Source organism: Musa acuminata, chromosome BXJ1-8, assembly GCF_036884655.1.
Source record: "Musa acuminata AAA Group cultivar baxijiao chromosome BXJ1-8, Cavendish_Baxijiao_AAA, whole genome shotgun sequence".
Taxonomy (NCBI): Eukaryota; Viridiplantae; Streptophyta; class Magnoliopsida; order Zingiberales; family Musaceae; genus Musa; species Musa acuminata.
This window is the reverse complement of record NC_088334.1, coordinates 39612177-39630900: the sequence shown is the minus strand read 5'-3', so window position 1 is coordinate 39630900 and position 18724 is coordinate 39612177. Positions and strand designations below refer to the sequence as shown.

At 51.9% G+C, this 18724-nt stretch overlaps 24 non-coding genes and 1 pseudogene across 24 annotated transcripts; all 25 read right to left on the bottom strand.

Annotated features, from left to right (window-relative positions):
• Positions 1-454: 454 nt before the first annotated feature.
• On the bottom strand, positions 455-565 carry LOC135591488 (5S ribosomal RNA; annotated as a pseudogene).
• Positions 566-1109: 544 nt separating this feature from the next.
• LOC135590528 (5S ribosomal RNA) lies at positions 1110-1228 on the bottom strand. The gene has a single exon (XR_010477935.1). It is a non-coding gene; the product is annotated as a 5S ribosomal RNA (ribosomal RNA).
• Positions 1229-1772: 544 nt separating this feature from the next.
• Positions 1773-1891, bottom strand: LOC135590525 (5S ribosomal RNA). Its single transcript, XR_010477933.1, has one exon. It is a non-coding gene; the product is annotated as a 5S ribosomal RNA (ribosomal RNA).
• Positions 1892-2435: 544 nt separating this feature from the next.
• On the bottom strand, positions 2436-2554 carry LOC135590589 (5S ribosomal RNA). The gene has a single exon (XR_010477996.1). It is a non-coding gene; the product is annotated as a 5S ribosomal RNA (ribosomal RNA).
• A 544-nt stretch (positions 2555-3098) lies between these two features.
• LOC135589736 (5S ribosomal RNA) lies at positions 3099-3217 on the bottom strand. The gene has a single exon (XR_010477142.1). It is a non-coding gene; the product is annotated as a 5S ribosomal RNA (ribosomal RNA).
• Positions 3218-3761: 544 nt separating this feature from the next.
• Positions 3762-3880, bottom strand: LOC135590032 (5S ribosomal RNA). The gene has a single exon (XR_010477438.1). It is a non-coding gene; the product is annotated as a 5S ribosomal RNA (ribosomal RNA).
• A 544-nt stretch (positions 3881-4424) lies between these two features.
• Positions 4425-4543, bottom strand: LOC135590663 (5S ribosomal RNA). The gene has a single exon (XR_010478069.1). It is a non-coding gene; the product is annotated as a 5S ribosomal RNA (ribosomal RNA).
• Positions 4544-5087: 544 nt separating this feature from the next.
• LOC135589452 (5S ribosomal RNA) lies at positions 5088-5206 on the bottom strand. Its single transcript, XR_010476859.1, has one exon. It is a non-coding gene; the product is annotated as a 5S ribosomal RNA (ribosomal RNA).
• A 2666-nt stretch (positions 5207-7872) lies between these two features.
• Positions 7873-7991, bottom strand: LOC135589468 (5S ribosomal RNA). The gene has a single exon (XR_010476876.1). It is a non-coding gene; the product is annotated as a 5S ribosomal RNA (ribosomal RNA).
• Positions 7992-8535: 544 nt separating this feature from the next.
• LOC135590157 (5S ribosomal RNA) lies at positions 8536-8654 on the bottom strand. The gene has a single exon (XR_010477563.1). It is a non-coding gene; the product is annotated as a 5S ribosomal RNA (ribosomal RNA).
• Positions 8655-9198: 544 nt separating this feature from the next.
• Positions 9199-9317, bottom strand: LOC135590782 (5S ribosomal RNA). Its single transcript, XR_010478188.1, has one exon. It is a non-coding gene; the product is annotated as a 5S ribosomal RNA (ribosomal RNA).
• Positions 9318-9861: 544 nt separating this feature from the next.
• LOC135590066 (5S ribosomal RNA) lies at positions 9862-9980 on the bottom strand. The gene has a single exon (XR_010477472.1). It is a non-coding gene; the product is annotated as a 5S ribosomal RNA (ribosomal RNA).
• A 544-nt stretch (positions 9981-10524) lies between these two features.
• LOC135590120 (5S ribosomal RNA) lies at positions 10525-10643 on the bottom strand. Its single transcript, XR_010477526.1, has one exon. It is a non-coding gene; the product is annotated as a 5S ribosomal RNA (ribosomal RNA).
• Positions 10644-11187: 544 nt separating this feature from the next.
• Positions 11188-11306, bottom strand: LOC135590768 (5S ribosomal RNA). Its single transcript, XR_010478175.1, has one exon. It is a non-coding gene; the product is annotated as a 5S ribosomal RNA (ribosomal RNA).
• A 544-nt stretch (positions 11307-11850) lies between these two features.
• LOC135589662 (5S ribosomal RNA) lies at positions 11851-11969 on the bottom strand. The gene has a single exon (XR_010477068.1). It is a non-coding gene; the product is annotated as a 5S ribosomal RNA (ribosomal RNA).
• A 544-nt stretch (positions 11970-12513) lies between these two features.
• On the bottom strand, positions 12514-12632 carry LOC135589661 (5S ribosomal RNA). Its single transcript, XR_010477067.1, has one exon. It is a non-coding gene; the product is annotated as a 5S ribosomal RNA (ribosomal RNA).
• A 544-nt stretch (positions 12633-13176) lies between these two features.
• LOC135590767 (5S ribosomal RNA) lies at positions 13177-13295 on the bottom strand. The gene has a single exon (XR_010478174.1). It is a non-coding gene; the product is annotated as a 5S ribosomal RNA (ribosomal RNA).
• Positions 13296-13839: 544 nt separating this feature from the next.
• Positions 13840-13958, bottom strand: LOC135589666 (5S ribosomal RNA). Its single transcript, XR_010477073.1, has one exon. It is a non-coding gene; the product is annotated as a 5S ribosomal RNA (ribosomal RNA).
• Positions 13959-14502: 544 nt separating this feature from the next.
• On the bottom strand, positions 14503-14621 carry LOC135590347 (5S ribosomal RNA). The gene has a single exon (XR_010477755.1). It is a non-coding gene; the product is annotated as a 5S ribosomal RNA (ribosomal RNA).
• A 540-nt stretch (positions 14622-15161) lies between these two features.
• On the bottom strand, positions 15162-15280 carry LOC135590095 (5S ribosomal RNA). The gene has a single exon (XR_010477502.1). It is a non-coding gene; the product is annotated as a 5S ribosomal RNA (ribosomal RNA).
• A 544-nt stretch (positions 15281-15824) lies between these two features.
• On the bottom strand, positions 15825-15943 carry LOC135590485 (5S ribosomal RNA). The gene has a single exon (XR_010477892.1). It is a non-coding gene; the product is annotated as a 5S ribosomal RNA (ribosomal RNA).
• A 544-nt stretch (positions 15944-16487) lies between these two features.
• Positions 16488-16606, bottom strand: LOC135590447 (5S ribosomal RNA). The gene has a single exon (XR_010477855.1). It is a non-coding gene; the product is annotated as a 5S ribosomal RNA (ribosomal RNA).
• A 544-nt stretch (positions 16607-17150) lies between these two features.
• LOC135590972 (5S ribosomal RNA) lies at positions 17151-17269 on the bottom strand. Its single transcript, XR_010478375.1, has one exon. It is a non-coding gene; the product is annotated as a 5S ribosomal RNA (ribosomal RNA).
• Positions 17270-17813: 544 nt separating this feature from the next.
• Positions 17814-17932, bottom strand: LOC135589596 (5S ribosomal RNA). Its single transcript, XR_010477002.1, has one exon. It is a non-coding gene; the product is annotated as a 5S ribosomal RNA (ribosomal RNA).
• Positions 17933-18476: 544 nt separating this feature from the next.
• LOC135591886 (5S ribosomal RNA) lies at positions 18477-18595 on the bottom strand. Its single transcript, XR_010478651.1, has one exon. It is a non-coding gene; the product is annotated as a 5S ribosomal RNA (ribosomal RNA).
• Positions 18596-18724: the final 129 nt, after the last annotated feature.

The window sequence follows — 18724 nt, the reverse complement described above, 5'->3', positions numbered from 1 at the left end:
CACCATTGTGGGATCCCTCCGATGCCCACGAGGCCGACCGCGTACCGGACACGGCAAGCGCGCGCCGAAACCATCGGGACTTTCTCGAACGAACGCGGAATCGCTATTGCGGCCCCATTCCGGAAAGCTCTCTCCGAGCCCCACGAGACTGACTGCGTAGCGGTCACGGCAAATTCCGAGGCCCAAAACCATCGCCTCGGAGGTCGACGGGAGAGGTTTTGGCCGCTCGGGGCGCAAAAAGGAGTGCAACACGAGGACTTCCCAGGGGGTCACCCATCCTAGAACCATGTCTGGTCATTGTATGTTTTATGAAGAAATTTTTAGATGATGATTTCATTATTCTCCTGCTATATATATGTTAATGACATATTTATTGTTGGCCATAATGCTGGAAAAATTGAAAAGCTTAAAAGAGAGTTTTAAGTAAGTCTTTTGGCCGCTCGGGGCGCAAAAAGGAGTGCAACACGAGGACTTCCCAGGGGGTCACCCATCCTAATACTACTCTCGCCCAAGCACGCTTAACTTCGGAGTTCTGATGGGATCCGGTGCTGGTATGATCGCACTCGTTTTGTGTGCGTCGTTCCTCGCCTTTGTGCACGTCGCGGACGGCGCATCGACGACCGGAGCCCCGAAACCACTCGAACGATCTCGGAATCGCCATTGTCGGATCCCTCCGATGCCCACGAGGCCGACCGCGTACCGGACACGGCAAGCGCGCGCCGAAACCATCGGGACTTTCTCGAACGAACTCGGAATCGCTATTGCGGCCCCATTCCGGAAAGCTCTCTCCGAGCCCCACGAGACTGACTGCGTAGCGGTCACGGCAAATTCCGAGGCCCAAAACCATCGCCTCGGAGGTCGACGGGAGAGGTTTTGGCCGCTCGGGGCGCAAAAAGGAGTGCAACACGAGGACTTCCCAGGGGGTCACCCATCCTAGAACCATGTCTGGTCATTGTATGTTTTATAAAGAAATTTTTAGATGATGATTTCATTATTCTCCTGCTATATATATGTTAATGACATATTTATTGTTGGCCATAATGCTTGAAAAATTGAAAAGCTTAAAAGAGAGTTTTAAGTAAGTCTTTTCGCCGCTCGGGGCGCAAAATGGAGTGCAACACGAGGACTTCCCAGGGGGTCACCCATCCTAGTACTACTCTCGACCAAGCACGCTTGAGTTCGGAGTTCTGATGGGATCCGGTGCTTTAGTGCTGGTATGATCGCAATAGTTTTGTGTGCGTCGTCCCTCGCCTTTGTGCACGTCGCGGACGGCGCATCGACGACCGGAGCCCCGAATCCTCTCGAACGATCTCGGAATCGCCATTGTCGGATCCCTCCGATGCCCACGAGGCCGACCGCGTACCGGACACGGCAAGCGCGCGCCGAAACCATCGGGACTTTCTCGAACGAACTCGGAATCGCTATTGCGGCCCCATTCCGGAAAGCTCTCTCCGAGCCCCACGAGACTGACAGCGTAGCGGTCACGGCAAATTCCGAGGCCCAAAACCATCGCCTCGGAGGTCGACGGGAGAGGTTTTGGCCGCTCGGGGTGCAAAAAGGAGTGCAACACGAGGACTTCCCAGGGGGTCACCCATTCTAGAACCATGTCTGGTCATTGTATGTTTTATGAAGAAATTTTTAGATGATGATTTCATTATTCTCCTGCTATATATATGTTAATGACAAATTTATTGTTGGCCATAATGCTGGAAAAATTGAAAAGCTTAAATGAGAGTTTTAAGTAAGTCTTTTGGCCGCTCGGGGCGCAAAAAGGAGTGCAACACGAGGACTTCCCAGGGGGTCACCCATCCTAGTACTACTCTCGCCCAAGCAGGCTTAACTTCGGAGTTCTGATGGGATCCGTTGCTTTAGTGCTGGTATGATGGCAATCGTTTTGTGTGCGTCGTCCCTCGCCTTTGTGCACGTCGCGGACGGCGCATCGACGACCGGAGCCCCGAAACCTCTCGAACGATCTCGGAATCGCCATTGTCGGATCCCTCCGATGCCCACGAGGCCGACCGCGTACCGGACACGGCAAGCGCGCGCCGAAACCATCGGGACTTTCTCGAACGAACTCGGAATCGCTATTGCGGCCCCATTCCGGAAAGCTCTCTCCGAGCCCCACGAGACTGACTGCGTAGCGGTCACGGCAAATTCCGAGGCCCAAAACCATCGCCTCGGAGGTCGACAGGAGAGGTTTTGGCCGCTCGGGGCGCAAAAAGGAGTGCAACACGAGGACTTCCCAGGGGGTCACCCATTCTAGAACCATGTCTGGTCATTGTATGTTTTATGAAGAAATTTTTAGATGATGATTTCATTATTCTCCTGCTATATATATGTTAATGACATATTTATTGTTGGCCATAATGCTGGAAAAATTGAAAAGCATAAATGAGAGTTTTAAGTAAGTCTTTTGGCCGCTCGGGGCGCAAAAAGGAGTGCAACACGAGGACTTCCCAGGGGGTCACCCATTCTAATACTACTCTCGCCCAAGCACGCTTAACTTCGGAGTTCTGATGGGATCCGGTGCTTTAGTGCTGGTATGATCGCACTCATTTTGTGTGCGTCGTCCCTCGCCTTTATGCACGTCGCGGACGGCACATCGACGACCGGAGCCCCGAAACCTCTCAAACGATCTCGGAATCGCCATTGTCGGATCCCTCCGATGCCCACGAGGCCGACCGCGTACCGGACACGGCAAGCGCGCGCCGAAACCATCGGGACTTTCTCGAACGAATTCGGAATCGCTATTGCAGCCCCATTCCGGAAAGCTCTCTCCGAGCCCCACGAGACTGACTGCGTAGCGGTCACGGCAAATTTCGAGGCCCAAAACCATCGCCTCGGAGGTCGACGGGAGAGGTTTTGGCCGCTCGGGGCGCAAAAAGGAGTGCAACACGAGGACTTCCCAGGGGGTCACCCATCCTAGAACCATGTCTGGTCATTGTATGTTTTATGAAGAAATTTTTAGATGATGATTTCATTATTCTCCTGCTATATATATGTTAATGATATATTTATTGTTGGCCATAATGCTGGAAAAATTGAAAAGCTTAAAAGAGAGTTTTAAGTAAGTCTTTTGGCCGCTCGGGGCACAAAAAGGAGTGCAACACGAGGACTTCCCAGGGGGTCACCCATTCTAGTGCTACTCTCGCCCAAGCACGCTTAACTTCGGAGTTCTGATGGGATCCGGTGCTTTAGTGCTAGTATGATCGCACTCGTTTTGTTTGCGTCGTCCCTCACCTTTGTGCACGTCGCTGACGGCGCATCGACGACCGGAGCCCCAAAACCTCTCGAACGATCTCGGAATCGCCATTGTCGGATTCCTCCGATGCCCACGAGGCCGACCGCGTACCGGACACGACAAGCGCGCGCCGAAACCATCGGGACTTTCTCGAACGAACTCGGAATCGCTATTGCGGCCCCATTCCGAAAAGCTCTCTCCGAGCCCCACGAGACTGACTGCGTAGTGGTCACGGCAAATTCCGAGGCCCAAAACCATCGCCTCGGAGGTCGACGGGAGAGGTTTTGGCCGCTCGGGGCGCAAAAAGGAGTGCAACACGAGGACTTCCCAGGGGGTCACCCATCCTAGAACCATGTCTGGTCATTGTATGTTTTATGAAGAAATTTTTAGATGATGATTTCATTATTCTCCTGCTATATATATGTTAATGATATATTTATTGTTGGCCATAATGCTGGAAAAATTGAAAAGCTTAAAAGAGAGTTTTAAGTAAGTCTTTTGGCCGCTCGGGGCCCAAAAAGGAGTGCAACACGAGGACTTCCCAGGGGGTCACCCATCCTAGTACTACTCTCGCCCAAACAAGCTTAACTTCGGAGTTTTGATGGGATCCGGTGCTTTAGTGCTGGTATGATCGCACTCGTTTTGTGTGCGTCGTCCCTCGCCTTTGTGCACGTCGCGGACGGCACATCGACGATCGAAGCCCCGAAACCTCTCGAACGATCTCGGAATCGCCATTGTCGGATCCCTCCGATGCCCTCGAGGCCGACCGCGTACCGGACACGGCAAGCGCGCGCCGAAACCATCGGGACTTTCTCGAACGAACTCGGAATCGCTATTGCGGCCCCATTCCGGAAAGCTCTCTCCGATCCCCACGAGACTGACTGCGTAGCGGTCACGGCAAATTCCGAGGCCCAAAACCATCGCCTCGGAGTTCGACGGGAGAGGTTTTTGCCGCTCGGGGCGCAAAAAGGAGTGCAACACGAGGACTTCCCAGGGGGTCACCCATCCTAGAACCATGTCTGGTCATTGTATGTTTTATGAAGAAATTTTTAGATGATGATTTCATTATTCTCCTGCTATATATATGTTAATGACATATTTATTGTTGGCCATAATGCTGGAAAAATTGAAAAGCTTAAAAGAGAGTTTTAAGTAAGTCTTTTGGCCGCTCGGGGCGCAAAAAGGAGTGCAACACGAGGACTTCCCAGGGGGTCACCCATACTAGTGCTACTCTCGCCCAAGCAGGCTTAACTTAGGAGTTCTGATGGGATCCGGTGCTTTAGTGCTGGTATGATCGCACTCGTTTTGTGTGCGTCGTCCCTCGCCTTTGTTTACGTCGCGGACGGCGCATCGACGACCGGAGCCCCGAAACCTCTCGAACGATCTCGGAATCGCCATTGTCGGATCCCTCCGATGCCCACGAGGCCGACCGCGTGCCGGACACGGCAAGCGCGCGCCGAAACCATCGGGACTATCTCGAACGAACTCGGAATCGCTATTGCGGCCCCATTCCGGAAAGCTCTCTCCGAGCCCCACGAGACTGACTGCGTAGCGGTCACGGCAAATTCCGAGGCCCAAAACCATCGCCTCGGAGGTCGACGGGAGAGGTTTTGGCCGCTCGGGGCGCAAAAGGGAGTGCAACACGAGGACTTCCCAGGGGGTCACCCATCCTAGAACCATGTCTGGTCATTGTATGTTTTATGAAGAAATTTTTAGATGATGATTTCATTATTCTCCTGCTATATATATGTTAATGATATATTTATTGTTGGCCATAATGCTGGAAAAATTGAAAAGCTTAAAAGAGAGATTTAAGTAAGTCTTTTGGCCGCTCGGGGCCCAAAAAGGAGTGCAACACGAGGACTTCCCAGGGGGTCACCCATCCTAGTACTACTCTCGCCCAAGCAGGCTTAACTTCGGAGTTCTGATGGGATCCGATGCTTTAGTGCTGGTATGATCGCACTCGTTTTGTGTGCGTCGTCCCTCGCCTTTGTGCACGTCGCGGACGGCACATCGACGACCGAAGCCCCGAAACCTCTCGAACGATCTCGGAATCGCCATTGTCGGATCCCTCCGATGCCCACGAGGCCGACCGCGTACCGGACACGGCAAGCGCGCGCCGAAACCATCGGGACTTTCTCGAACGAACTCGGAATCGCTATTGCGGCCCCATTCCGGAAAGCTCTCTCCGAGCCCCACGAGACTGACTGCGTAGCGGTCACGGCAAATTCCGAGGCCCAAAACCATCGCCTCGGAGGTCGACGGGAGAGGTTTTGGCCGCTCGGGGCGCAAAAAGGAGTGCAACACGAGGACTTCCCAAGGGGTCACCCATCCTAGAACCATGCCTGGTCATTGTATGTTTTATGAAGAAATTTTTAGATGATGATTTCATTATTCTCCTGCTATATATATGTTAATGACATATTTATTGTTGGCCATAATGCTGGAAAAATTGAAAAGCTTAAAAGAGAGTTTTAAGTAAGTCTTTTGGCCGCTCGGGGCGCAAAAAGGAGTGCAACACGAGGACTTCCCAGGGGGTCACCCATCCTAGTGTTGGGAAATCATTGGGGGGGCGACATCATATGCGCAGCGGAAGAACAAGAAAACAAAAATCCCCGATTCCCAAAAAGATGTTCATCGTCGTGCGAAGATTGGTGCGCAAAATCCGCAAAAACACAAAACTGCGTATAGAGATTGTGTTACCTAGGGAGATCGTATATCCCTGTTTCCTTGCAGATCCTTAGGAGAGGGTGAAGGAGGTCAAGCGTCCTCCTCTCTAGCGGTGATCCACACAGCAGGGTTGCGACGACGCTCCTCAAAACTCCAGGCCTACTCTGAGGTGGAGAGGGAGAGGAGAATAGGAAGGGCAAGCAAAGACTCTAGCCTATGAGGCTGTGAATCCCTCCTATTTATAGAGATCCCGTGTCAAAACCCTAATGGGTCCTTTCCCTAGTGGGTATTGGATCTGCATCCAATAAGACAAGGGCTCCGTCGGATATCTCATATCCGAACCTCTACTCATCGCAATGCCTACCATATGTGTGTGACCCTCTAGGCCCAATATCGAGCTGGCCGTGAGTCATACCTGTCAGAACTCCTTCTAACTAAGTGAATTATTATCTCTGTAATAATTCACTCGACTCATCGACTACGGAAGTACTAGGCCACTACGCCGTAGTCCCCAGACGATACATGGGAATCCAATCCATTGGACCTGTTTGTCCTCAGTTACCATGTACCTATAGTCCCTCATCCATCTAATATCCCAGAGACCGTATATCGAGCATGGTGCTGTCAGACCCATACGGTTTCTACTCGAGTCTCGCTCTAATCGGATTCTCCCGGAGAACTCTTTCTCTCTCAACCCGAATGACCCTGGCCAGGGATTTGTCTGAGCAAGAACACATGGGATATTCCTCTCATGATACCGAGAGTGGATGATCCTCTATCGACACTCAATAGCCCTCGTAAGGTCGACTACCACTCCCAATGACCAGCTGTACTAGATCTGGGAACAGCCAAACCTATAAGTCTGGTATCAAAGAGTGGAGCACTCATACAGGACATCCTTGGTGTCTCAAGTCTAAGAACCAGATACACCACTAGGACTACGGAATTGTTGTCTGACAATAAGGCATCATCAACCATCCAGCATTCCGTAAGCGGATCAATCAGTGAACTTATTCTCCAATGAGCACCTGTACTGTATCCCTAGTGTCCCTACACGAGCAGCTATGAGACCAGCTGCATCCATCATATGGACGGGTATACAGCACACCAGTCTATCCGGTTATCACGATGTCCCTCTCGAGTAACCTATGACCGGGATTATTTAGGATATGTGTTTAAAGGTGAATCGATCTCATTATCGTGATCTCATCACGATCCGATTCCCATTGCACAAATCCAAGGACATCACAATATATATGCATTTATGCAATAGTTATAAAGTGATATACGCCAAAATATAATAAGCAAAAAGATTCTGTATCAAGTCACACGTGCCATCACTCACGTGATTGGCTTGCTGGGCACTTATGACTAGCAATCTCCCACTTGACCTAAAGCCAATCACCTATGTGTCTGATCCCCATCAGACCCCTATGACGCTCAAAGACAATCTGAGACAATGGCTTTGTTAGTGGATCTGCAATGTTATCTTCGGATGGAACTCTTTCCACTGCTACATCTCCTCGGGTTACGATCTCTCTTATAAGCTGGAACCTCCTCAAAACACTTCTGATGAGACCCGGGTTCCCTTATTTGAGTAATCACCCTATAGTTGTCGCAATATAAGGAAGTCGACTTGTCGCTATCTGTATCGACTCCCAAATCTGTGATGAACTTCTTCACCCAGACTCCCTCCTTTGCTGCATCTGATGCAGCAATGTACTCCGCCTCTGTGGTCGAGTCAGCAGTGGTATCTTGCTTGGAACTCTTCCAGCACACTGCTCCTCCATTCAAGGTGTACACATACCCTGAATTCGACTTGCTATCATTGACATCAAACTGAAAACTTGAGTCAGTGTAGCCTTCAACCTTAAGGCTATTACCTCCATATACTAGTAAGTCTTTTGAAAAGCTTAAAAGAGAGATTTAAGTAAGTCTTTTGGCCGCTCGGGGCCCAAAAAGGAGTGCAACACGAGGACTTCCCAGGGGGTCACCCATCCTAGTACTACTCTCGCCCAAGCAGGCTTAACTTCGAAGTTCTGATGGGATCCGGTGCTTTAGTGCTGGTATGATCGCACTCGTTTTGTGTGCGTCGTCCCTCGCCTTTGTGCACGTCGCGGACGGCGCATCGATGACCGGAGCCCCGAAACCTCTCGAACGATCTCGGAATCGCCATTGTCGGATCCCTCCGATGCCCACGAGGCCGACCGCGTACCGGACACGGCAAGCGCGCGCCGAAACCATCGGGACTTTCTCGAACGAACTCGGAATCGCTATTGCGGCCCCATTCCGGAAAGCTCTCTCCGAGCCCCACGAGACTGACTGCGTAGCGGTCACGGCAAATTCCGAGGCCCAAAACCATCGCCTCGGAGGTCGACTGGAGAGGTTTTGGCCGCTCGGGGCGCAAAAAGGAGTGCAACACGAGGACTTCCCAAGGGGTCACCCATCCTAGAACCATGTCTGGTCATTGTATGTTTTATGAAGAAATTTTTAGATGATGATTTCATTATTCTCCTGCTATATATATGTTAATGACATATTTATTGTTGGCCATAATGCTGGAAAAATTGAAAAGCTTAAAAGAGAGTTTTAAGTAAGTCTTTTGGCCGCTCGGGGCGCAAAAAGGAGTGCAACACGATGACTTCCCAGGGGGTCACCCATCCTAGTACTACTCTCGCCCAAGCAGGCTTAACTTCGGAGTTCTGATGGGATCCGGTGCTTTAGTGCTAGTATGATCGCACTCGTTTTGTGTGCGTCGTCCCTCACCTTTGTGCACGTCGCGGACGACGCATCGACGACCGGAGCCCCAAAACCTCTCGAACGATCTCGGAATCGCCATTGTCGGATTCCTCCGATGCCCACGAGGCCGACCGCGTACCGGACACGGCAAGCGCGCGCCGAAACCATCGGGACTTTCTCGAACGAACTCGGAATGGCTATTGCGGCCCCATTCAGGAAAGCTCTCTCCGAGCCCCACGAGACTGACTGCGTAGCGGTCACGGCAAATTCCGAAGTCCAAAACCATCGCCTCGGAGGTCGACGGGAGAGGTTTTGGCCGCTCGTGGCGCAAAAAGGAGTGCAACACGAGGACTTCCCAAGGGGTCACCCATCCTAGAACCATGTCTGGTCATTGTATGTTTTATGAAGAAATTTTTAGATGATGATTTCATTATTCTCCTGCTATATATATGTTAATGATATATTTATTGTTGGTCATAATGCTGGAAAAATTGAAAAGCTTAAAAGAGAGTTTTAAGTAAGTCTTTTGGCCGCTCGGGGCGCAAAAAGGAGTGCAACACGAGGACTTGCCAGGGGGTCACCCATCCTAGTACTACTCTCGCCCAAGCACGCTTAACTTCGGAGTTCTGATGGGATCCGGTGCTTTAGTGTTGGTATGATCGAATTCGTTTTGTGTGCGTCGTCCCTCGCCTTTGTGCACGTTGCGGACGGCGCATCGACGACCGGAGCCCCGAAACCACTCGAACGATCTCGGAATCGCCATTGTCGGATCCCTCCGATGCCCACGAGGCCGACCGCGTACCGGACACGGCAAGCGCGCGCCGAAACCATCGGGACTTTCTCGAACGAACTCGGAATCGCTATTGCGGCCCCATTCCGGAAAGCTCTCTCCGAGCCCCACGAGACTGACTGCGTAGCGGTCACGGCAAATTCCGAGGCCCAAAACCATCGCCTCGGAGGTCGACGGGAGAGGTTTTGGCCGCTCGGGGCGCAAAAAGGAGTGCAACATGAGGACTTCCCAGGGGGTCACCCATCCTAGAACCATGTATGGTCATTGTATGTTTTATGAAGAAATTTTTAGATGATGATTTCATTATTCTCCTGCTATATATATGTTAATGACATATTTATTGTTGGCCATAATGCTGGAAAAATTGAAAAGCTTAAAAGAGAGATTTAAGTAAGTCTTTTGGCCGCTCGGGGCCCAAAAAGGAGTGCAACACGAGGACTTCCCAGGGGGTCACCCATCCTAGTACTACTCTCGCCCAAGCAGGCTTAACTTCAGAGTTCTGATGGGATCCGGTGCTTTAGTGTTGGTATGATCGCACTCGTTTTGTGTGCGTCGTCCCTCGCCTTTGTGCACGTCGCGGACGGCACATCGACGACCGAAGCCCCGAAACCTCTCGAACGATCTCGGAATCGCCATTGTCGGATCCCTCCGATGCCCACGAGGCCGACCGCGTACCGGACACGGCAAGCGCGCGCCGAAACCATCGGGACTATCTCGAACGAACTCGGAATCGCTATTACGGCCCCATTCCGGAAAGCTCTCTCCGAGCCCCACGAGACTGACTGCGTAGCGGTCACGGCAAATTCCGAGGCCCAAAACCATCGCCTCGGAGTTCGACGGGAGAGGTTTTGGCCGCTCGGGGCACAAAAAGGAGTGCAACACGAGGACTTCCCAGGGGGTCACCCATCCTAGAACCATGTCTGGTCATTGTATGTTTTATGAAGAAATTTTTAGATGATGATTTCATTATTCTCCTGCTATATATATGTTAATGACATATTTATTGTTGGCCATAATGCTGGAAAAATTGAAAAGCTTAAAAAAGAGTTTTAAGTAAGTCTTTTGGCCGCTCGGGGCGCAAAAAGGAGTGCAACACGAGGACTTCCCAGGGGGTCACCCATCCTAGTACTACTCTCGCCCAAGCAAGCTTAACTTTGGAGTTCTGATGGGATTCGGTGCTTTAGTGCTGGTATGATCGCACTCGTTTTGTGTGCGTCGTCCCTCGCCTTTGTTCACGTCGCGGACGGCGCATCGACTACCGGAGCCCCGAAACCTCTCGATCGATCTCGGAATCGCCATTGTCGGATCCCTCCGATGCCCACGAGGCCGACCGCATACCGGACACGGCAAGCGCGCGCCGAAACCATCGGGACTATCTCGAACGAACTCGGAATCGCTATTGCGGCCCCATTCCGGAAAGCTCTCTCCGAGCCCCACGAGACTGACTGCGTAGCGGTCACGGCAAATTCCGAGGCCCAAAACCATCGCCTCGGAGGTCGACGGGAGAGGTTTTGGCCGCTCGGGGCGCAAAAGGGAGTGCAACACGAGGACTTCCCAGGGGGTCACCCATCCTAGAACCATGTCTGGTCATTGTATGTTTTATGAAGAAATTTTTAGATGATGATTTCATTATTCTCCTGCTATATATATGTTAATGATATATTTATTGTTGGCCATAATGCTGGAAAAATTGAAAAGCTTAAAAGAGAGTTTTAAGTAAGTCTTTTGGCCGCTCGGGGCCCAAAAAGGAGTGCAACACGAGGACTTCCCAGGGGGTCACCCATCCTAGTACTACTCTCGCCCAAGCAAGCTTAACTTCATAGTTCTGATGGGATCCGGTGCTTTAGTGCTGGTATGATCGAACTCGTTTTGTGTGCGTCGTCCCTCGCCTTTGTGCACGTCGCGGACGGCGCATCGACGACCGGAGCCCCGAAACCTCTCGAACGATCTCGGAATCGCCATTGTCGGATCCCTCCGATGCCCACGAGGCCGACCGCGTACCGGACACGGCAAGCGCGCGCCGAAACCATCGGGACTTTCTCGAACGAACTCGGAATCGCTATTGCGGCCCCATTCCGGAAAGCTCTCTCCGAGCCCCACGAGACTGACTGCGTAGCGGTCACGGCAAATTCCGAGGCCCAAAACCATCACCAAGGAGTTCGACGGGAGAGGTTTTTGCCGCTCGGGGCGCAAAAAGGAGTGCAACACGAGGACTTCCCAGGGGGTCACCCATCCTAGAACCATGTCTGGTCATTGTATGTTTTATGAAGAAATTTTTAGATGATGATTTCATTATTCTCCTGCTATATATATGTTAATGACATATTTATTGTTGGCCATAATGCTGGAAAAATTGAAAAGCTTAAAAGAGAGTTTTAAGTAAGTCTTTTGGCCGCTCGGGGCGCAAAAAGGAGTGCAACACGAGGACTTCCCAGGGGGTCACCCATCCTAGTACTACTCTCGCCCAAGCAGGCTTAACTTAGGAGTTCTGATGGGATCCGGTGCTTTAGTGCTGGTATGATCGCACTCATTTTGTGTGTGTCGTCCCTCGCCTTTGTTCACGTCGCGGACGGCGCATCGACGACCGGAGCCCCGAAACCTCTCGAACGATCTTGGAATCGCCATTGTCGGATCCCTCCGATGCCCACGAGGCCGACCGCGTACCGGACACGGCAAGCGCGCGCCGAAACCATCGGGACTATCTCGAACGAACTCGGAATCGCTATTGCGGCCCCATTCCGGAAAGCTCTCTCCGAGCCCCACGAGACTGACTGCGTAGCGGTCACGGCAAATTCCGAGGCCCAAAACCATCGCCTCGGAGTTCGACGGGAGAGGTTTTGGCCGCTCGGGGCACAAAAAGGAGTGCAACACGAGGACTTCCCAGGGGGTCACCCATCCTAGAACCATGTCTGGTCATTGTATGTTTTATGAAGAAATTTTTAGATGATGATTTCATTATTCTCCTGCTATATATATGTTAATGACATATTTATTGTTGGCCATAATGCTGGAAAAATTGAAAAGCTTAAAAAAGAGTTTTAAGTAAGTCTTTTGGCCGCTCGGGGCGCAAAAAGGAGTGCAACACGAGGACTTCCCAGGGGGTCACCCATCCTAGTACTACTCTCGCCCAAGCAAGCTTAACTTCGGAGTTCTGATGGGATTCGGTGCTTTAGTGCTGGTATGATCGCACTCGTTTTGTGTGCGTCGTCCCTCGCCTTTGTTCACGTCGCGGACGGCGCATCGACTACTGGAGCCCCGAAACCTCTCGATCGATCTCGGAATCGCCATTGTCGGATCCCTCCGATGCCCACGAGGCCGACCGCGTACCGGACACGGCAAGCGCGCGCCGAAACCATCGGGACTATCTCGAACGAACTCGGAATCGCTATTGCGGCCCCATTCCGGAAAGCTCTCTCCGAGCCCCACGAGACTGACTGCGTAGCGGTCACGGCAAATTCCGAGGCCCAAAACCATCGCCTCGGAGGTCGACGGGAGAGGTTTTGGCCGCTCGGGGCGCAAAAGGGAGTGCAACACGAGGACTTCCCAGGGGGTCACCCATCCTAGAACCATGTCTGGTCATTGTATGTTTTATGAAGAAATTTTTAGATGATGATTTCATTATTCTCCTGCTATATATATGTTAATGATATATTTATTGTTGGCCATAATGCTGGAAAAATTGAAAAGCTTAAAAGAGAGTTTTAAGTAAGTCTTTTGGCCGCTCGGGGCCCAAAAAGGAGTGCAACACGAGGACTTCCCAGGGGGTCACCCATCCTAGTACTACTCTCGCCCAAGCAAGCTTAACTTCATAGTTCTGATGGGATCCGGTGCTTTAGTGCTGGTATGATCGAACTCGTTTTGTGTGCGTCGTCCCTCGCCTTTGTGCACGTCGCGGACGGCGCATCGACGACCGGAGCCCCGAAACCTCTCGAACGATCTCGGAATCGCCATTGTCGGATCCCTCCGATGCCCACGAGGCCGACCGCGTACCGGACACGGCAAGCGCGCGCCGAAACCATCGGGACTATCTCAAACGAACTCGGAATCGCTATTGCGGCCCCATTCCGGAAAGCTCTCTCCGAGCCCCACGAGACCGACTGCGTAGCGGTCACGGCAAATTCCGAGGCCCAAAACCATCGCCTCGGAGTTCGACGGGAGAGGTTTTGGCCGCTCGGGGCACAAAAAGGAGTGCAACACGAGGACTTCCCAGGGGGTCACCCATCCTAGAACCATGTCTGGTCATTGTATGTTTTATGAAGAAATTTTTAGATGATGATTTCATTATTCTCCTGCTATATATATGTTAATGACATATGTATTGTTGGCCATAATGCTGGAAAAATTGAAAAGCTTAAAAGAGAGATTTAAGTAAGTCTTTTGGCCGCTCGGGGCCCAAAAAGGAGTGCAACACGAGGACTTCCCAGGGGGTCACCCATCCTAGTACTACTCTCGCCCAAGCAGGCTTAACTTCGGAGTTCTGATGGGATCCGGTGCTTTAGTGTTGGTATGATCGCACTCGTTTTGTGTGCGTCGTCCCTCGCCTTTGTGCACGTCGCGGACGGCACATCGACGACCGAAGCCCCGAAACCTCTCGAACGATCTCGGAATCGCCATTGTCGGATCCCTCCGATGCCCACGAGGCCGACCGCGTACCGGACACGGCAAGCGCGCGCCGAAACCATCGGGACTATCTCGAACGAACTCGGAATCGCTATTGCGGCCCCATTCCGGAAAGCTCTCTCCGAGCCCCACGAGACTGACTGCGTAGCTGTCACGGCAAATTCCGAGGCCCAAAACCATCGCCTCGGAGGTCGACGGGAGAGGTTTTGGCCGCTCGGGGCGCAAAAAGGAGTGCAACATGAGGACTTCCCAGGGGGTCACCCATCCTAGAACCATGTATGGTCATTGTATGTTTTATGAAGAAATTTTTAGATGATGATTTCATTATTCTCCTGCTATATATATGTTAATGACATATTTATTGTTGGCCATAATGCTGGAAAAATTGAAAAGCTTAAAAGAGAGATTTAAGTAAGTCTTTTGGCCGCTCGGGGCCCAAAAAGGAGTGCAACACGAGGACTTCCCAGGGGGTCACCCATCCTAGTACTACTCTCGCCCAAGCAGGCTTAACTTCGGAGTTCTGATGGGATTCGGTGCTTTAGTGTTGGTATGATCGCACTCGTTTTGTGTGCGTCGTCCCTCGCCTTTGTGCACGTCGCGGACGGCACATCGACGACCGAAGCCCCGAAACCTCTCGAACGATCTCGGAATCGCCATTGTCGGATCCCTCCGATGCCCACGAGGCCGACCGCGTACCGGACACGGCAAGCGCGCGCCGAAACCATCGGGACTATCTCGAACGAACTCGGAATCGCTATTGCGGCCCCATTCCGGAAAGCTCTCTCCGAGCCCCACGAGACCGACTGCGTAGCGGTCACGGCAAATTCCGAGGCCCAAAACCATCGCCTCGGAGTTCGACGGGAGAGGTTTTGGCCGCTCGGGGCACAAAAAGGAGTGCAACACGAGGACTTCCCAGGGGGTCACCCATCCTAGAACCAAGTCTGGTCATTGTATGTTTTATGAAGAAATTTTTAGATGATGATTTCATTATTCTCCTGCTATATATATGTTAATGACATATTTATTGTTGGCCATAATGCTGGAAAAATTGAAAAGGTTAAAAGAGAGTTTTAAGTCTTTTGGCCGCTCGGGGCGCAAAAAGGAGTGCAACACGAGAACTTCCCAGGGGGTCACCCATCCTAGTACTACTCTCGCCCAAGCAAGCTTAACTTCGGAATTCTGATGGGATTCGGTGCTTTAGTGCTGGTATGATCGCACTCGTTTTGTGTGCGTCGTCCTTCGCCTTTGTTCACGTCGCGGACGGCGCATCGACTACCGGAGCCCCGAAACCTCTCGAACGATCTCGGAATCGCCATTGTCGGATCCCTCCGATGCCCACGAGGCCGACCGCGTACCGGACACGGCAAGCGCGCGCCGAAACCATCGGGACTATCTCGAACGAACTCGGAATCGCTATTGCGGCTCCATTCCGGAAAGCTCTCTCCGAGCCCCACGAGACTGACTGCGTAGCGGTCACGGCAAATTCCGAGGCCCAAAACCATCGCCTCGGAGGTCGACGGGAGAGGTTTTGGCCGCTCGGGGCGCAAAAGGGAGTGCAACACGAGGACTTCCCAAGGGGTCACCCATCCTAGAACCATGTCTGGTCATTGTATGTTTTATGAAGAAATTTTTAGATGATGATTTCATTATTCTCCTGCTATATATATGTTAATGATATATTTATTGTTGGCCATAATGCTGGAAAAATTGAAAAGCTTAAAAGAGAGTTTTAAGTAAGTCTTTTGGCCGCTCGGGGCCCAAAAAGGAGTGCAAGACGAGGACTTCCCAGGGGGTCACCCATCCTAGTACTACTCTCGCCCAAGCAAGCTTAACTTCGGAGTTCTGATGGGATTTGGTGCTTTAGTGCTGGTATGATCGCACTCGTTTTGTGTGCGTCGTCCCTCGCCTTTGTGCACGTCGCGGACGGCACATCGACGACCGAAGCCCCGAAACCTCTCGAACGATCTCGGAATCGCCATTGTCGGATCCCTCCGATGCCCACGAGGCCGACCGCGTACCGGACACGGCAAGCGCGCGCCGAAACCATCGGGACTATCTCGAACGAACTCGGAATCGCTATTGCGGCCCCATTCCGGAAAGCTCTCTCCGAGCCCCACGAGACTGACTGCGTAGCGGTCACGGCAAATTCCGAGGCCCAAAACCATCGCCTCGGAGTTCGACGGGAGAGGTTTTGGCCGCTCGGGGCACAAAAAGGAGTGCAACACGAGGACTTCCCAGGGGGTCACCCATCCTAGAACCATGTCTGGTCATTGTATGTTTTATGAAGAAATTTTTAGATGATGATTTCATTATTCTCCTGCTATATATATGTTAATGACATATTTATTGTTGGACATAATGCTGGAAAAATTGAAAAGCTTAAAAAAGAGTTTTAAGTAAGTCTTTTGGCCGCTCGGGGCGCAAAAAGGAGTGCAACACGAGGACTTCCCAGGGGGTCACCCATCCTAGTACTACTCTCACCCAAGCAAGCTTAACTTCGGAGTTCTGATGGGATTCGGTGCTTTAGTGCTGGTATGATCGCAATCGTTTTGTGTGCGTCGTCCCTCGCCTTTGTTCACGTCGCGGACGGCGCATCGACTACCGGAGCCCCGAAACCTCTCGATCGATCTCGGAATCGCCATTGTCGGATCCCTCCGATGCCCACGAGGCCGACCGCGTACCGGACACGGCAAGCGCGCGCCGAAACCATCGGGACTATCTCGAACGAACTCGGAATCGCTATTGCGGCCCCATTCCGGAAAGCTCTCTCCGAGCCCCACGAGACTGACTGCGTAGCGGTCACGGCAAATTCCGAGGCCCAAAACCATCGCCTCGGAGGTCGACGGGAGAGGTTTTGGCCGCTCGGGGCGCAAAAGGGAGTGCAACACGAGGACTTCCCAGGGGGTCACCCATCCTAGAACCATGTCTGGTCATTGTATGTTTTATGAAGAAATTTTTAGATGATGATTTCATTATTCTCCTGCTATATATATGTTAATGATATATTTATTGTTGGCCATAATGCTGGAAAAATTGAAAAGCTTAAAAGAGAGTTTTAAGTAAGTCTTTTGGCCGCTCGGGGCCCAAAAAGGAGTGCAACACGAGGACTTCCCAGGGGGTCACCCATCCTAGTACTACTCTCGCCCAAGAAAGCTTAACTTCATAGTTCTGATGGGATCCGGTGCTTTAGTGCTGGTATGATCGAACTCGTTTTGTGTACGTCGTCCCTCGCCTTTGTGCACGTCGCGGACGGCGCATCGACGACCGGAGCCCCGAAACCTCTCGAACGATCTCGGAATCGCCATTGTCGGATCCCTCCGATGCCCACGAGGCCGACCGCGTACCGGAAACGGCAAGCGCGCGCCGAAACCATCGGGACTATCTCGAACGAACTCGGAATCGCTATTGCGGCCCCATTCCGGAAAGCTCTCTCCGAGCCCCACGAGACCGACTGCGTAGCGGTCACGGCAAATTCCGAGGCCCAAAACCATCGCCTCGGAGTTCGACGGGAGAGGTTTTGGCCGCTCGGGGCACAAAAAGGAGTGCAACACGAGGACTTCCCAGGGGGTCACCCATCCTAGAACCATGTCTGGTCATTGTATGTTTTATGAAGAAATTTTTAGATGATGATTTCATTATTCTCCTGCTATATATATGTTAATGACATATGTATTGTTGGCCATAATGCTGGAAAAATTGAAAAGCTTAAAAGAGAGATTTAAGTAAGCCTTTTGGCCGCTCGGGGCCCAAAAAGGAGTGCAACACGAGGACTTCCCAGGGGGTCACCCATCCTAGTACTACTCTCGCCCAAGCAGGCTTAACTTCGGAGTTCTGATGGGATCCGGTGCTTTAATGTTGGTATGATCGCACTCGTTTTGTGTGCGTCGTCCCTCGCCTTTGTGCACGTCGCGGACGGCACATCGACGACCGAAGCCCCGAAACCTCTCGAACGATCTCGGAATCGCCATTGTCGGATCCCTCCGATGCCCACGAGGCCGACCGCGTACCGGACACGGCAAGCGCGCGCCGAAACCATCGGGACTATCTCGAACGAACTCGGAATCGCTATTGCGGCCCCATTCCGGAAAGCTCTCTCCGAGCCCCACGAGACTGACTGCGTAGCTGTCACGGCAAATTCCGAGGCCCAAAACCATCGCCTCGGAGGTCGACGGGAGAGGTTTTGGCCGCTCGGGGCGCAAAAAGGAGTGCAACATGAGGACTTCCCAGGGGGTCACCCATCCTAGAACCATGTATGGTCATTGTATGTTTTATGAAGAAATTTTTAGATGATGATTTCATTATTCTCCTGCTATATATATGTTAATGACATATTTATTGTTGGCCATAATGCTGGAAAAATTGAAAAGCTTAAAAGAGAGATTTAAGTAAGTCTTTTGGCGGCTCGGGGCCCAAAAAGGAGTGCAACACGAGGACTTCCCAGGGGGTCACCCATCCTAGTACTACTCTCGCCCAAGCAGGCTTAACTTCGGAGTTCTGATGGGATCCGGTGCTTTAGTGCTGGTATGATCGCACTCGTTTTGTGTGCGTCGTCCTTCGCCTTTATGCACGTCGCGGACGGCACATCGACGACCGGAGCCCCGAAACCTCTCGAACGACCTCGGAATCGCCATTGTCGGATCCCTCCGATGCCCACGAGGCCGACC